The following is a 16324-nucleotide window of genomic DNA, read 5'->3' as shown; positions in this document are numbered from 1 at the left end:
GCAGTCATAAATGTAATACAGATGAGAGGTTCAATAAACAGGGACCGGAAACGCTACACCATCCCAGATGTTCATTGGTCATGTTACTTGGTTGGGGTCCTGGAGTGTTGCGTAGTCATTTCCAATCCAGGATTGATTCATTTTAATTTGAGTCAGACGGTCTGCATTTTCTGTAGAGAGGCGGATACGCCGATCTGTGACGATGCCTCCGGCAGCACTGAAACAGCGTTCCGACATAACGCTGGCTGCCAGGCAAGCCAGCACCTCTATTGCGTACATTGCCAGTTCGTGCCAGGTGTCTAGCTTCGATACCCAATAGTTGAAGGGTGCAGATGGATTGTTCGACACAGCTACGTCATCTGACATGTAGTCCTTGACCATCTTCTCCAGGCGATCGGTGTTGGAGGTGGATCTGCACGCTTGCTGTTCAGTGGGCTGCTGCTGCATGGGTGTCAGAAAATTTTCCCACTTCAAGGACACTGCCGATACCGTTCCCTTTTGGGTACTAGCTGCGGCTTGCGTTGTTTGCTGCCCTCCTGGTCGTCCTGGGTTTGCGGAAGTCAGTCTGTCTGCGTACAACTGGCTAGAGGAGGGGGAGGATGTCAATCTCCTTTCTAAAGTCTCCACAAGGGCCTGCTGGTATTCTTCCATTTTGACCTGTCTGACTCTTTCTTCAAGCAGTTTTGGAACATTGTGTTTGTACCGTGGATCCAGAAGGGTATAAACCCAGTAATTGGTGTTGTCCAGAATGCGCACAATGCGTGGGTCACGTTCAATGCAGTCTAGCATGAATTGAGCCATGTGTGCCAGAGTCCTACCAGAATCCTCATCATCCTCTTGTGAGCGTTGTGATAGTTGTTGTGATGCATCATAGTCGTCACCTTCCTCCTGGTCTGCTTCTGCTGACCATTCGCGTTGAATTGTGGAAGTCCAACGTGCACCGCTCTGGCCCTCGTCAGTGGTGGCATGAAATTCCTGCTCCAACTCCAGCTGTTCCTCCTCCTCTTCTTTGTCATAGCTGCTGGGGCCAGCGTTCCCTGAGGCGGATGGCCTGATGTTGGTACCATCACGCTGATCGTTTTCTCCTTCAGATTCCCCCAGTTGCATCATGACAGCTGTTTCCTTGATTTTTAACATCGACCTCTTCAGTAAACACAGCAGTGGTATGGTAATGCTGACTGAAGAGTTGTCACTGCTCACAAGCAACGTGGATTGCTCAAAATTTTGGAGGACTTGGCAGAGGTCCAACATGTTGGCCCAATCGGATCCACAGAAGCTTGGCAGCTGGCCGGATGCGCCTCGGTACTGCGCCGTCATGTACTGGACCACTGCACTCTTCTGCTCGCAAAAGCGGGCTAGCATGTGCAGCGTAGAATTCCAGCGCGTAGGGACATCACACAGCAAGCGATGGTGGGGGAGATTGAAGCGCTCCTGCATCTTGGCGAGTGCCCCCGAAGCAGTACTGGAATTTCTACAATGTTTGGCCACTCGACACACCTTCAACAGAAGATCGGCCACGCCTGGGTATGTCCTCAGGAACCGCTGAACTACTAGGTTCATCACGTGCGCCAGGCAAGGGATGTGTGTCAGCTTAGCCAACCTTAAAGCGCGAATGAGATTACTCCCATTATCACACACAACCATGCCCGGTTTCAGGTCCAGCGGTGCCAGCCACAAATCCGTCTGTTCCTTTATTCCCCTCCAAATTTCCTCCCCTGTGTGCTGCTTATCCCCAAGGCAGATCAGCTTCAGCAACGCTTGCTGACGCATGCCAACAGCTGTGCTGCACTGCTTCCACGATCCTACTGCTGCTGGGTTAGCGTTTCCGGATGAGGTACAGCTTTGAGATGCGTTGGAGGAGAAGGAGTCAGAGAGGTAGGTGCTGCTGTTGTTATCCAGTGGGAGGGACGGCGGTGCAGCTGTTTGCGGCGTGGGCAACACCCGCGCCGTAGCAGGTGAGGAATCGCTGCCAGGCTCCACAAGGTTCACCCAGTGCGCGGTAAGGGAGATGTATCGACCCTGGCCGAACACACTCGTCCAGGTGTCAGTGGTGAGGTGAACCTTGCAGGCAACGGCATTCTTCAAGCTTCGGGTTATTTTGCTGACCACGTGCTCATGCAACTCAGGCACTGCAGAGAGCGCAAAGTGGTAGCGGCTGGGAACCACGTAACGTGGGATGGCCACTGACATCATGCCCTTGAAGCTGTTTGTCTCCACCACTCGATATGGCAGCATTTCGCAGGCCAGAAGCTTGGCTATGCTGGCTGTTACTGCCACGGCCCGGGGGTCATTTGCTGGCAATTTCCTCTTGCGCTCAAACATCTCCGACACAGACAACTGAACCGTAGCGCTGCACACGGAAGGGCTGTTGGTTGTTGTGTTTGATGAACACTGGGAGACCTCAAGAGCACTACTCCGGAAAGTGACAGTGTCAGCGTCGTCTGATGTTTGTGAATGTTGTGAACCACGCAATGGCTGGGCTACTGCTGCTGCTGAGGCGGGTCTGGTGGTGAGTCTGGTGAACCCAAGGGAGGCAGTGTTGCTGGTACCCTGTCCTGCCGCGTTTGCCCACAGAGTGGGATGTTTGGATAGCATGTGGCGGCTCATGCTGGTGGTGGAGAGGTTGTTAATACTTTTCCCCCTGCTCAGGCGAGTCTTGCACACCTTGCAAATCGCCATGGTAACATCCTCAGTGCAGTCTTCAAAGAAAGCCCAGACTTTGGAGCACCTGCCTCCTTGCTGGCGATTTCTGTTTCCTCCTCTTTTGCTTCTCACTCTAACTTCCACGCTTGTGGTGCCTGAAATTGCGCGCCGCCTACCTTGTGGCACAAGGCGAACTCGTGCAGCAGTGGGTTCTTCAACAGACTCATCTGTGCTGCTGCTACGACGGCGATGTTCTCGTTCACAAATAAAATCTGGGTCTCTGTCCACATTGTCCATACCCTCCTCTTCCATCTCCTCAAACTCGTCATATGTCATTGTGGGGGGCCGCCGCCGTGGAGTAGAGCTCCCCAGAACAACCTCTGCGCAGCTCACTCCAACGTCGTCTTCCAGATCTTGTCGGCCGACCTCCTGCAATTGCAACCCCTCCTGCCCAACTTGCTCTGGGATTTGGGTTTCCGAGTCCTCCTCGGACTCGCCTTGTATTTCAGTGCGCGGTGCATTTCCCACAGTTAATGGTTGTGAATCCGGGCACAACATTTCTGGCTGTTCCTCCATTGACCTTTCATAGGTGGAAGTTTGTTGGGCTGGGAATAGCTCCTGCGAATACCCCATTGTGTCCTGAGGTAATTCATAGGACTGGTTATCTGGCAGTTGTGTGCGTGGTGTCGCTGCCGGTTGTGTCAGCTTTGTGCCCACTGGCTCCTTGTAACTGGCTGAGGACTCGGACCTCGTGCGTGATGTGCTGGTGCTGCTTAACCCACTGCTGGACACTTGAGAGGTCATCCAAGTAATTATCTGGTCCTGTTCTTTTGGATTTGTGAGGGTTGTTGTCCTGGACAACATGGGCGGTATTGAGTGGGTTTTCTTGGGTGCTCCCCTGTGGCCTGTACGTGAACCGTCAGGGGAAACACCTCTTCCCTTGCCCCTTCCTCTTTCACCGGATTTCTTCCTCATTTCACTTATCCTTACAGTACACGCTGACTGGCAGCAGTACAGTGGCAGTACAGAAATGCTATACAGTACCACTATTCCCAGCAGCGACACAGAGCACAATGCTATACAGTGGCGGGTGAGCGGTGTACTACTGTTCCCAGGCCCAGCAGACACAGAGTGGAAGTAAACACAATGCTATATAGTCTGGCTGAGCGGTGTACACAGAGTGGCAGTACACACAATGCTATATAGTCTGGCTAAGCCGTGTACACAGAGTGTCAGAAAACACAATGCTATATATAGCGTGGCTGAGCGAGGTGCACAGTGGCAGTACACACAATGCTATATTAGTCAGGCTAAGCCGTGTACACAGAGTGTCAGAAAGCACAATGCTATATATAGCGTGGCTGAGCGAGGTGCACAGTGGCAGTACACACAATGCTATATAGTCAGGCTAAGCCGTGTACACAGAGTGTCAGAAAACACAATGCTATATATAGCGTGGCTGAGCGAGGTGCACAGTGGCAGTACACACAATGCTTTATAGTCAGGCTGAGCCGTGTACACAGAGTGTCAGTAAACAATGGTATATAGTCTGGCTGAGCGGTGTACACAGAGTGGCAGTAAACACAATGCTATATATAGCGTGGCTGAGCGAGGTGCACAGTGGCAGTACACACAATGCTATATAGTCAGGCTAAGCCGTGTACACAGAGTGTCAGAAAACACAATGCTATATATAGCGTGGCTGAGCGAGGTGCACAGTGGCAGTACACACAATGCTTTATAGTCAGGCTGAGCCGTGTACACAGAGTGTCAGTAAACAACGGTATATAGTCTGGCTGAGCGGTGTACACAGAGTGGCAGTAAACACAATGCTATATATAGCGTGGCTGAGCGAGGTGCACAGTGGCAGTACACACAATGCTATATTAGTCAGGCTAAGCCGTGTACACAGAGTGTCAGAAAACACAATGCTATATATAGCGTGGCTGAGCGAGGTGCACAGTGGCAGTACACACAATGCTATATACAGCGTGGCTGAGCGAGGTGCACAGTGGCAGTACACACAATGCTATATATAGCGTGGCTGAGCGAGGTGCACAGTGGCAGTACACACAATGCTATATTAGTCAGGCTAAGCCGTGTACACAGAGTGTCAGAAAACACAATGCTATATATATAGCGTGGCTGAGCGAGGTGCACAGTGGCAGTACACACAACGCTATATATAGCGTGGCTGAGCGAGGTGCACAGTGGCAGTACACACAATGCTATATATAGCGTGGCTGAGCGAGGTGCACAGTGGCAGTACACACAATGCTATATATAGCGTGGCTGAGCGAGGTGCACAGTGGCAGTACACACAATGCTATATTAGTCAGGCTAAGCCGTGTACACAGAGTGTCAGAAAACACAATGCTATATATATAGCGTGGCTGAGCGAGGTGCACAGTGGCAGTACACACAATGCTATATATAGCGTGGCTGAGCGAGGTGCACAGTGGCAGTACACACAATGCTATATATAGCGTGGCTGAGCGAGGTGCACAGTGGCAGTACACACAATGCTATATATAGCGTGGCTGAGCGAGGTGCACAGTGGCAGTACACACAATGCTATATTAGTCAGGCTAAGCCGTGTACACAGAGTGTCAGAAAACACAATGCTATATATATAGCGTGGCTAAGCGAGGTGCACAGTGGCAGTACACACAATGCTATATATAGCGTGGCTAAGCGAGGTGCACAGTGGCAGTACACACAATGCTATATATAGCGTGGCTGAGCGAGGTGCACAGTGGCAGTACACACAATGCTATATTAGTCAGGCTAAGCCGTGTACACAGAGTGTCAGAAAACACAATGCTATATATATAGCGTGGCTGAGCGAGGTACACAGTGGCAGTAAACAATGCTATATATAGTGTGGCTGAGCGAGCGGTGTACTACTGTTCCCAGCAGCGACACACAATGACTGGGGGGGACCCTGGCTAGCGTGGCTGGAGAGCGAACTACCCTGCCTGCCTACCCAAAGCTAAACCCACAGACAAATGGCGGAGATATGACGTGGTTCGGGTATTTATTTACCCGAACCACGTGACCGTTCGGCCAATCAGAGCGCGTTCGGGCCCGAACCACGTGACCCGTTCGGCCAATCACAGCGCTAGCCGAACGTTCGGGGAACGTTCGGCCATACGCTCTTAGTTCGGCCATGTGGCCGAACGGTTTGGCCGAGCACCGTCAGGTGTTCGGCCGAACTCGAACATCACCCGAACAGGGTGATGTTCTGCAGAACCCGAACAGTGGCGAACACTGTTCGCCCAACACTAGTCCCCAGTAATCTCGGGTCCAGACATTATTTAGAATAAATAACCATTTTGTTTGAAGAAATACATTTTCTTTTTTATCAGAATTGTATCAGTATTTTAAGCAGATTTGTCCACACACACTTCCACAAAATTATTTGAAACACGTCTTTGGTTTAATCCTTGAAACACAATGTGAGGGTGAAGCGCTACGTTTGGCGTGACCGGGAGGCTTATTTCATAGATTCCTGTACGATAATCACTGCCGCTTGATGAATATATTCTTTGTATTTAGCCGTGGTAAGACAGCATTCGAGTCATGTTCAAGGTCAATCCACTTATGTTCCGTAATTAGAGAAGACATATTGAAATGAGGCGAATCTTGACTACAGCCCTGACGCGTTCATTTATCAGCAGACCATTTATGACAAACATTTTCAGCAATTAATGATTCTCCTAGCCGACATGTTTATGCACTTCACAGTTTAAAGTGACAACGTGGTGGCTTCCTGAAGGGTTTAATGAACCGGCAGGACTTGCTTGCCAGGGCTGCAGTTCCCCACGGGGAAGAGAGCCTGTCTCTGATCAGCCGTGGTCTATTAAAGCCACCAGTTAGGAAATGCACAGAAATAGAAGTGATTGTCTCCTTGCAGACAGGTTATAGCAGAACGGAAGAATATATGAATACGGAAGTGTAGACAGAAATGCCATCTTTAATTCCACCATTATTCTTACCGAAAAATCTAAATTCTCATTGTAGTCTGGGAGGAAATGGAGGGTTGGTTTGTGCTTCTGATTCTTCTTCGTTCTGTTAGCATATTGGTCAACAGTCATGAATTAGGCCCAGAGCGGGATCATCCACCATGCAACCTAAACAGGTGCCTGGGGCCTAGTGTGTGTCAAGGTGCCCCCCTGCCAGCTTGTTTGATCTATCTTTGCTTCAGCTTACCAAAAAGACCTCAAGAGGGGTCCAAATCTACTACATTGCCTAGAGCTTCGTTACATCCTAAAGGATACCAGAGGTGACACGTGACATGATGAGATAGACATGTGTATGTACAGTGCCTAGCACACAAATAACTAGGCTGTGTTCCTTTTTTTGTTTTTCTGACTGACTCAGTCCTGACTGACAGAAAGTGACTACAGTGTGACCTTCACTAATAAGATATTCTCATTTTTATCTCTTTCTTGCTCTCAAAAGCCATTTTATGCTAGGAAAGTGTCTTATAGTTGGAATTTCGTATCAGTGAGGGTCAGGACTGAGTCAGCCACTTACATACCTGATATTTAACTCTTTCAGGCAGAGAAAGGAAAAAAGGAACACAGCATAATTTGTGTGCTTGGCACTGTACATACACACGTCTATCTCATCATGTTACGTCACTTTGTCCTTTAATCCATCTATGATTAGGCATCCATTCACAGGATTTGTTTACATCAAAGGGCTTAACGCAGAACTCCAGTGAAAATAATGTAATAAAAAAGAGCTTAATTTTTACAATAATGATGTATAAATGATTTAGTCAGTGTTTGCTCATTGTACAATATTTCCTCTCCCTGATTTACATTCAGACATTTATCACATGGTAACATTTCTACTGCTGGCAGGTGATGTCACTGGATGGAGATGCTGCTTGCTTTTTTGGCAGTTGGAAACAGCTGTTATTTCCCACAATGCAACAAGGCTCCCACAGTGTGATGTCAGGACCTCAGAGCTATGTGGCGCTGACATCTTACTGTAGGAGGGGTTTCACCACAATATCAGCCATACACAGCCCCCTGATGATCCGTTTGAGAAAAATAATAGATTTCTCATGGGAAATGGGGTATCATCTACTGATTGAGATGAAGTCCAATTCCTGGTTACGGTCTCACTTTAAGGAGGAGTGATAACTAAGGATTGAACTTCATCCCAATCAGTAGCTGATACCCCTTTTCCCATTCAAGTTCTTTACCATTTTTTTTTTATCATCGGGGGTTCTGTATGGCTGATATTGGGGTAAAACCCCTCCCACAGTGTGATGTCATGACAGTTTTATGTCTGTGATTCTTGTTGCATTGTGGGAAATAACAGTTTTTTCCAACTGCTGAAAAAACGGTATCTCCCTCTGTGCATTTGTATATCTTTAAAAAAAGACAACCTTTTAGCCTATCACATTGTTAGGGGGTGTGGTTAAAGGTGATGGCAGTTGGTGCTGTCTGTGTTTTTCATGTCTACCAGTAGTAAAGATGATTACATGCTGGCTGCTTGTAGATCAAACAATATGAACACATTACATGGCGAATATCAATTATTTATTGATCTCTCTTCTATTTTTTAACTTCTCACTTTGCAATGACTTGATTTATTTTTTACCCCTTTTCGCTACAGTTCCTCTTTAACCTTTAGCCGACTGCTGTTCGGAAACTGGCAGCCCCAGGACCAATCAACACCAATTTGTGTGAAATCCTGGGGCGGGGTTTTGCAGGAGATTGCGCGCGCTGATGCGTGAGCATCTCCTCTTCAATGACGGAGCGCTGCTCTGTCATCAGTCTCCCAGTGGCGATCACCACTAGGAGACTGTTAGATGGCGAAACCAACATCTATATACACTGTACAGTGTTCAATCTACGGCAGCGCTGTACTGGGGACAGCCGTGTGACACGACTGTCCCCCTGGGAGGCAGAAGAGCGATCGGCTGGCGGGGGGAGTGAGAGAGGGCTGAATATAAAAAAAAAATAGTCAAATTTATTTAAAAACAAACAAATAAATAAAAATAAATAAACAAACAAAGTGGCAGCCATCAGAGCCCACCAACAGAATGCTCTGTTGGTGGGCACAAAAGGGGGTCAGCGGTAGAGCTGGGCCTGATGAGACCCTGAGTATGTGCGGCAAGGGTAGAAAACCCCAAACAGGTCAAACTATAAAACAGTCAGAAATAAAAATCTGACGATGTGGGCCAAAAGCACCACCACAAAAATGTAAACAAGGTAACCGATGTATTTATTTTTTGGTACATATGTATTATCCCATCTGGAAAGTTTGGCAGCTTTTTGTTAATGTTCTGTTTGATCCCCTAGCCAGATCTAATCATGTTTGGAAAGCTTAACCCATTCAGGTTCCGTCGTTTTCACTTGAGAAATGTTCACCTCCCATTCATTAGCCTATAACTTTATCACTACTTATCACAATGAACTGATCTATATCTTGTTTTTTTCCGCCACCAATTAGGCTTTCTTTGGGGGGTACATTTTGCTAAGAGCCACTTTACTGTAAATGCATTTTAACAGGAAGAATAAGAAAAAAACGGAAAAAAACATTATTTCTCAGTTTTCAGCCATTATAGTTTTAAAATAATACATGCCTCCATAATTAAAACTCACGTTTTGTATTTGCCCATATGTCCCGGTTATTACACCGTTAAAATTATGTCCCTATCACAATGTATGGCGACAATATTTTATTTGGAAATAAAGGTGCATTTTTTCCGTTTTGCATCCATCACTATTAACAAGTTTAAAATAAAAAAAATATAGAAATATTTCATCTTTACATTGATATTTAAAAAGTTTAGACCCTTAGGTAAATATTTACGTTTTTTTTTTTTTTATTGCAATGTTTTTGTTTTTTTTATATTAAACATTTTATTTGGGTATTTTTGGGAGGGTGGGATGTAAAGTATAGTTTTATAATGTAATTGTGTGTTATGTTTAACTTTTTTTTAATTTTAGTTGTAGTTTTACTTTTTGGCCACAAGATGGCGGCCATGAGTTTGTTTACATGACGTCACTCTAAACGTAACTCACGCTTAGAGTGACTCATCGGGAAGGGAACGGCCAGAAAAGGTGCAGCTTCCGAGAGAAGCTGTCGCTTTTCAGCGGGGGAGAGGAATCAGTGATCGGGCACCATAGCCCGATACATTGATTCCTTGGCTACCGAATCCGCGGCCGGGAGTGCGCGTGCACGCGCGTGATCAGCCGCGGTAGTGCGCGGTAGCGCGCATGGTTCCTGGACGTAGTTTCTACGTCCAGGAACCAAAATAGGTTAAAGTCCCGGCTTTCTTTTGCACTGGGTCCCCTGCACTTTGCTGCAGAGAGCCCAGTGGAATTGAGCCTCCGGCCCATGCCAGTAAGACAGAGAGGAGACGAGGGTGCATAGCTGCGCTGCTCCTTCATCTGCAGTGAGAGACCCAGGGCACTTGACATAAGTTTTGAAGACACGGATTTATGCTGCAAAGGAAGAAGACCTCCTGGGTGTGCTGCTTATCATTATGTCGGGTCCATTCCGTACTTCTGTAATTGCACTTTCTGCAGCCAAGTTCAAGGGACACCCCTCCTTCAAAACCCCATAACTTGGGAACTGAAAATTATAATGAATCAGGACCCAGTGCAATAGAAAGCTGGGACTTTTAGCTTTCCAAAAGTGGTAAGATGTTCCTGGGGGAGCAAAAAGAACTTTACCAAAAAGCTGCCAAACTTCCCAGATGGGATAATACGTAAGTACCTATTTTTTTAAATGTAGAAAGACCCTGTCGAAGCGCTGCCACAGGCGCCATTATATATATATATATATATATATATATATATATATATATATATATATATATAAATATAAATATATATTTATATATATATATATATATATATATATATATATATATATGTATATATATATAGATATATATATATATCTATATCTATATATATATATATATATATATATATATATATCTCGGCTATAGTGTGAAATTTGGGCGCCGGATAAATAGCAAATTTCACACTAAGGGTGCCGGATAAATAAAAAATGTCCCACTATAGCCGCTATTTGTAATGACGTCTATGTCAGTGCCCCAACATTATCATAATAGCAGTGGAAGGGCGGCTGTGGTTGGTTAAGTTTAGGTGTGGGGAACTTGGTTAAGGTTGGGCGTTGAGGGGAGTGTTTTTAAAGAGCACCCGAGGTGGGCAGATGGGAAACAGAGGCATGTTATCTGCCCCATGACATGCCTCTGTGTCCCCCCACTGCCGCTCTCTGCCTTCCCCCACTGCTGCGCTATAGCCCCCTGAGATTAGCAACAATATTTGTGAGAGGGATTCCCTGTTCAAAACGCCCAACAAGGGCAATCCTGTAGGGTTTCTAGAGCTGCCATTAGGCAGCTCTCTCTCCCTGGCTGCACCCCCTGCCGCTCCCTCGTCTCCCTGCACGCTGTAAGAGATACACAGTCTCTCCATGCAGCGGCGTGACCTGTAGATCACGAAAGCGAAAGTGGGCCATTTCGGCCCCCGGGAGCAGCGGGGAGGGGCAGTTTTTGCGCTCCCCCCCCTTCCCGCAGGATCAAGTAGCCTCATATATATATATTTTTGAGCCCACCTTTGTCTCTCAAAGGGTTAGGCGGGGGGGGGGGGGGGGGGCTGGATGGGGAGCAGATAAAGTTAGGTGTGGGAGGGGATGGTTAAGGAAAGTGGGGTCAGGGAGATGGGGACAGGGAGATGGGGACAAGACCACGATATCTGATATCTTCAACCAAATCCTATATGATTCCAAGCTCTGCTCTAACTTTACATTTAGGCTCCTTTTACACCTGCATTGGAATTCTGAGTTGTGTTACCCAGTTTTACTGCAGAGTATCGCAATGGCAATGCAAGGCAATGCCTGATCAGCCGCCGAGCCGTGGCGCAAGTGGTGTGGCCGCATGCGCGGAATGACGGGAATATGAAACCCTATTAAGCAGCGAGTACGTCACTGGGCGAGAAGCATACAGGGAGGGGGTGATGAGCTAACGGCCCCGCCCAGTGAAGAGTGAAAATGCCAATATTCTTTACACATTTTCACAAATATATGTTAAATTCAATTTTTTGACTGAAAAATCCATAGAAAAATTTGTTTTTTTTTCACGTTTATCGTGAATTTTCACTGTAAAAATATAATTTGTCCATGTTTTCATGCTTTTTGCTTTAAAAATATAGAGGTTTTTTTTTTCTTGTGAAAAACGCAAAAAACACATGACATTTTTTTGTGTGTGAAAAATGCTCTCGAATCGAATATAGGATTTTCAATGCGAAAATGACCTTGGCGAAAATTCGCACTGGGGGCAGCGCTATATATATGGCCCTGTCAGCGCACTCTGCCGCAGAGTCATATGAGTGACATTTTGTGTGCTGAGGTGTGATGCGACAGGGCTGGGCATCAGCCAGGTGTAAAACCGACCTTAAAAAAGGACCTGCACTGAGTAAAAATATTTAAAATAAACACATGAGGTAACTTGAAATGAACATTACATAGTTACCTTGCCATCAGTTCCTCCCAGAAGCTCACCATTTTCTTCTGACATTAATCCCTTCCTGTTCTGACAATATTTTGTCAGATCTGAAATATTTCAGTTGCTGTCAGTAAAATATCAGTCGCTGTCAGTTATAGCTGAGAGGAAAACTGATGTACCAGATAAATGTCCATGTTTCCCTATGGCTCAAGTGGGCAATGTTACAGTTTAACTGTGTGCTGACCAGAAAGCTGTTATGGGTAATGGCCATTTTCAAAATGGAGGACGGAAAATTCCCTTGATCACAGTGAACAAACAGGATGCGGGACAGGAGAAAGACACTGAGGAGTAGACTACATGGAAGGTAAGTATGACTTGTGTATGCTTATTTTGACTTTCAATTTCAGTTCAGGTTTTCTTTAAAGGGACTCTGTAACAAAAATGTCATTGTGTTTTCTACCATCCTACAGGTTCCTAAACCTATTATAATGTGCACTGGCTTACTGCAGCACTTTATACTATCACCATCTCTGTAATAAATCAGCTTATCTTTCCCCTGTCGGACTTGTCATCCTGTGTCTGGAAGGCTGCCAACTCTTCAGTGTGATCTGCTATGCATGCCCCCTCTATGCACACTCCCCTGTGTGTGTGTGTTATTTACATTAGCCAGCTTTTTTTTTTGCTCTCTTATCTTTTACAAGCTGGATAAATCCTCTGTTCACATACTGATGAGTCATATACTGCAGAATTACAGACAACCGGGCAGAGCTGTCTGCAAGAGTAAACAAACAATCAGCTTATAACTCTTCAGTGAGATGGAGGGGGAAAGAAACAGACAAACGATCTCTTGAAATTCAAAGGGAAGGCTGTATACAGCCTGATTGTGTATGGATGTATTTTCTATGTGTGGACATACTGTACATCAACCTACTTTCTGTTTTGGTGGCCATTTTGTTTGTTTACAAACAAACTTTTAAAAACTGTTTTTGACTACTTTTAATGCGGCGGGGAGCGGCGAAATTGTGACAGAGGGTAATAGGAGATGTCCCCTAACACACCGGTATGTTTACTTTTGTGTGATTTTAACAATACAGATTCTCTTTAAGGCCGACTCATATTCAAAAGCTTACGTTGCCTGGACTATTTCCTTCTAATATGTTACCTGACTCTAATCCCACCAGTGGAACCACTAGCTTCATTTCTAGTGCAAATCTTAGGACACAGAGCTCACCTCAGACCTTGTTGCAAATACATTAGCTGAATGGAGCCGAGATTTTTTCCTCTCCTGTACAGAAAATGTCTGTTATTAAGTGAAAAAAAGCAAATAGCTGTTATTAAACTGTCACATTATCTGCTTAGCTATTTGTATGCAGCAAACTTTCTTCTGAATAAACCAGCTGGGTCAGGGTGGTAGAGCGCCGGGCGGAAAAGCTCATTTTGTGAAGAGGAGTGCAGGAGATGGAAATCTCAAGTTGTCAAAAGTTTGACACTTAAAATAAATTCAATTTCCGTTAAGGAAAATAAGAAGTCTCACTTATATTAAAGAGAGGATGTTTTTAAGAAGCAGAATCCTCATTTTTTAATTGTTACCACAGAGCAATTTTATCAAAGTAACGTAGCTGTTTTCCCCGCTTCACAGAGACAATTTTCAAAACCTTACTTAAGCTCAGTTGGCTACAGAAACATTATACAGTACTAGGGACCTTAGCCTGTTTAATAACGGGCTCTAGGTCCATCACCGCCGCCACCTGTCAACGCGCATGCGCGACCATGCACACGCCCCCTCGGCCGGCCGGCCCCCTGGCTGTCCTGCTCCCATTCGAACAACGGCTGTCCCTGCGGCGCAGTAGCGCAAACGCAGGGACACACACACACGGACATGGGACGCAGAGACACAGGGCTTTTATTAGGTAGGATAGGTATCCTTCACCTAGTCTTCATAGTCATGTGACTGCTGCATTTCCTTCTTTTTCAACCGTAATGCTCCACTCAGAATGTGTGCGTGAAATATGATGCAGGACAGTCTGCCGTTGCAGAAGCCAGTGATACAGGTGCTTACAGCCGACTTCTGTAGTGAGCAAAGAAGCAAGCTCCAGGCAATTTAGATTAGCTTGATTGCAGGTGGTCGCATCTCTTTTCCCAGCTCCCCCTCCCACCCTGTTGTCTTCCCCATGACCCTTTCCTCTTTTCAGGTTTTAGTGGCTTCTTTTAACAGCATGTCCCTGCTAAACAGCACCGGTGATGTCTGCAGTCCTGGTGAGAGGTCTTCCTGCCATTTCTCCTCTCCCACCAGGCTCTCTGTCTTGTGCCTCTACCTCTTTATCCATCCTCTTCCTCCTATGTAGTGTTGGGCGAACACCTGGATGTTCGGGTTCGCGAACGTTCGCCGAACATGGCCGCGATGTTCGGGTGTTCGCGCCGAACTCCGAACATAATGGAGGTCAATGGGGACCCGAACTTTCGTGCTTTGTAAAGCTTCCTTACATGCTACATACCCCAAATTTGCAGGGTATGTGCACCTTGGGAGTGGGTACAAGAGGAAAAAAAATATTTAAAATAGAGCTTATAGTTTTTGAGAAAATTGATTGTAAAGTTTCAAAGGAAAAACTGTCTTTTAAATGCGGAAAATGTCATGTTTCTTTGCACAGGTAACATGCTTTTTGTCGCCATGCAGTCATAAATGTAATACAGAGAAGAGGTTCCAGGAAAAGGGACCGGTAACGCTAACCCAGCACCAGCAGCAGCACACGTGATGGAACAGGAGGAGGGCGGCGCAGGAGGAGAAGGCCACGCTTTGAGACACAACCCAGGCCTTGCATGAGGACAAGAAGCGTGCGGATAGCATGCATTTTGCCGCCATGCAGTCATAAATGTAATAAATATAAGAGGTTCCATAAACAGGGACCGGAAACGCTAACCCAGCAGCAGCACACGTGATGGAACAGGAGCAGGCGCAGGAGGAGAAGGCCACGCTTTGAGACACAACATCCCAGGCCTTGCATGAGGACAAGAAGCGTGCGGATAGCATGCATTTTGCCGCCATGCAGTCATAAATGTAATAAAGATAAGAGGTTCCATAAACAGGGACCGGCAACGCTAACCCAGCAGCAGCAGCACACGTGATGGAACAGGAGGAGGCGCAGGAGGAGAAGGCCACGCTTTGAGACACAACAACCCAGGCCTTGCATGAGGACAAGAAGCGTGCGGATAGCATGCTTTTTACCGCCATGCAGTCATAAATGTAATAAAGATAAGAGGTTCCATAAACAGGGACCGGCAACGCTAACCCAGCACCAGCAGCAGCACACGTGATGGAACAGGAGGAGGTGCAGGAGGAGAAGGCCACGCTTTGAGACACAACAACCCAGGCCTTGCATGAGGACAAGAAGCGTGCGGATAGCATGCTTTTTACCGCCATGCAGTCATAAATGTAATAAAGATAAGAGGTTCCATAAACAGGGACCGGAAACGCTAACCCAGCAGCAGCAGCACACGTGATGGAACAGGAGGAGGCGCAGGAGGAGAAGGCCACGCTTTGAGACACAACAACACAGGCCTTGCATGAGGACAAGAAGCGTGCAGATAGCATGCTTTTTACCGCCATGTAGTCATAAATGTAATAAAGATAAGAGGTTCCATAAACAGGGACCGGAAACGCTAACCCAGCACCAGCAGCAAACGTGATGGAACAGGAGGAGGCGCAGGAGGAGAAGGCCACGCTTTTTGAGACACAACAACCCAGGCCTTGCATGAGGACAAGAAGCGTGCAGATAGCATGCTTTTTACCGCCATGCAGTCATAAATGTAATAAAGATAAGAGGTTCCATAAACAGGGACCGGAAACGCTAACCCAGCAGCAGCAGCACACGTGATGGAACAGGAGGAGGCGCAGGAGGAGAAGGCCACGCTTTGAGACACAACAACCCAGGCCTTGCATGAGGACAAGAAGCGTGCGGATAGCATGCTTTTTACCGCCATGCAGTCATAAATGTAATAAAGATAAGAGGTTCCATAAACAGGGACCGGAAACGCTAACCCAGCAGCAGCAGCACACGTGATGGAACAGGAGCAGGCGCAGGAGGAGAAGGCCACGCTTTTTGAGACACAACAACCCAGGCCTTGCATGAGGACAAAGCGTGCGGATATAGCAATGCTTTTTGCCGCCATGCAGTCATAAAT

General features: G+C 46.6%; 1 long non-coding RNA gene across 1 annotated transcript in view; it reads right to left on the bottom strand.

The window, feature by feature from the left end:
- The window catches only part of LOC137538162 (uncharacterized), an 83133-nt gene extending 69707 nt beyond the window's left edge, over window positions 1-13426 (bottom strand). Inside the window, exon 1 of the long non-coding RNA XR_011024695.1 lies at window positions 13377-13426. This is a non-coding gene — a long non-coding RNA (uncharacterized lncRNA). The remainder of the gene's footprint in view (window positions 1-13376) is intronic.
- Window positions 13427-16324: the final 2898 nt, after the last annotated feature.

Source organism: Hyperolius riggenbachi, chromosome 11 (genome assembly GCF_040937935.1).
Source record: "Hyperolius riggenbachi isolate aHypRig1 chromosome 11, aHypRig1.pri, whole genome shotgun sequence".
Lineage (NCBI taxonomy): Eukaryota > Metazoa > Chordata > Amphibia > Anura > Hyperoliidae > Hyperolius > Hyperolius riggenbachi.
This window is presented reverse-complemented; position numbering and strand designations above follow the sequence as displayed.